The sequence below is a fragment of the Nannospalax galili genome, unplaced genomic scaffold (genome assembly GCF_000622305.1).
Source record: "Nannospalax galili isolate Female #2095 unplaced genomic scaffold, S.galili_v1.0 scaffold1189, whole genome shotgun sequence".
In the NCBI taxonomy this organism is placed as follows: domain Eukaryota; kingdom Metazoa; phylum Chordata; class Mammalia; order Rodentia; family Spalacidae; genus Nannospalax; species Nannospalax galili.
Genome location: NW_008360313.1, coordinates 614,059 through 615,409, shown reverse-complemented (window position 1 = coordinate 615,409; position 1,351 = coordinate 614,059).

Here is a 1,351-nt window from a genome sequence, read left to right as displayed (position 1 = left end):
ACTGGAGTTACAGACGGTTGTTAGCTACCATGTGGGTGCTAGGAATCAAACCCAAGTCCTCTGCTAGAGTAGCCAGTGCTCTTAACCACTGTGCCGTATCTCCAGCCCAGGTTCCATTTAAAAAAAAAAATCCTTTTTCTGATGAGGAAATCAGACACCCAGAGAGACAGAACAACTTACCTAAGAGCCTCAGTACTCATAATCTTTTAAAAATATTTTTTAAAATTGTACTTATTATTTTTATTTTATGTGTATGAGTGTATTGTTTGCATACACGAGTGCACCCGTGTTGTGCAAAGCCTGTGGAGGTCAGAAGAAGATGTCACATCCCCTGAAACTGGAGTTATGAACAGTTGTTAGCCACTGTATGGGTCCTGGGATTCAAATCCAGGTCCCTTGCAAGAGCAATCAGTGCTCTTAACTGCTGAGCTATCTCTCCAGTCCAGTAGCAATAATCTTAACCTTAAGTCTACTATGGTTTTAGAAAAATTGATCAGATACATGTGAGGGGTCAAATGTGTCAATAAGATTGTTGAGGGACAACATCACTGTTGATACCTACTAAGCTGTTTCATATCTTGCTTGTTACCTAGAAAGCTGAGGTATATGAAATACCACTTAGTTTTCACATGTTACCCTATTACCCCATTTTATATCATACATTTCACATGATAATAAATGGTTCTGTTCCTTTAAGTTCATCAATCAAGTATGTGGGGTGCAGTACCTGTTGGGCTACGTGGCTGAGCTCCGCAGCAATGTCACAGTCCGAGTTTCCCAGGCCGATCACCAGGATTCGCTTCCCCTTCCACATTCCGGGTTCCTTATAATCCCTGCTGTGGAAGCATTTGCCTTTGAAACACGTTATTCCTGAGTAAAAGTGGAAAAAATGTATGAACCAATTTGATCTTAATATTCCAAATATATGTCACAGAATGGTATTTTAATTCACCTATCTGCACTTTTGTGAAAAAAAGACATTGACTTGGTTTTGGCATGGCTTTAGTATGTCTCCCAGAGGTTCAGGTGCTAGTAGCTTTGTCCCTAGTGTAGTGGTACTGAGGTATAAAGATATACCTTTAAGAGGTGGAAACAACTGGGTGGTCATTGAGGGCATCACCTTTGGAAGGGATGGTGGAGTGAGTTTAGTTACATGAGATCAGGTTACTATAAAAAGATCAAGCCTGGCTGCACCCCCAGTTGCACTTCTTGCCACGCAATCTTCCCCTTATCCACATAGCCGGTTCTCTCTTTCCACTTCTCCACCATGCCGTGATACAACAAGAAAGTCCTTGTTAGAACGTTAGCACCAGACTGTTTAAACTTTCTAGTCCATAAAATCACGAGTCAA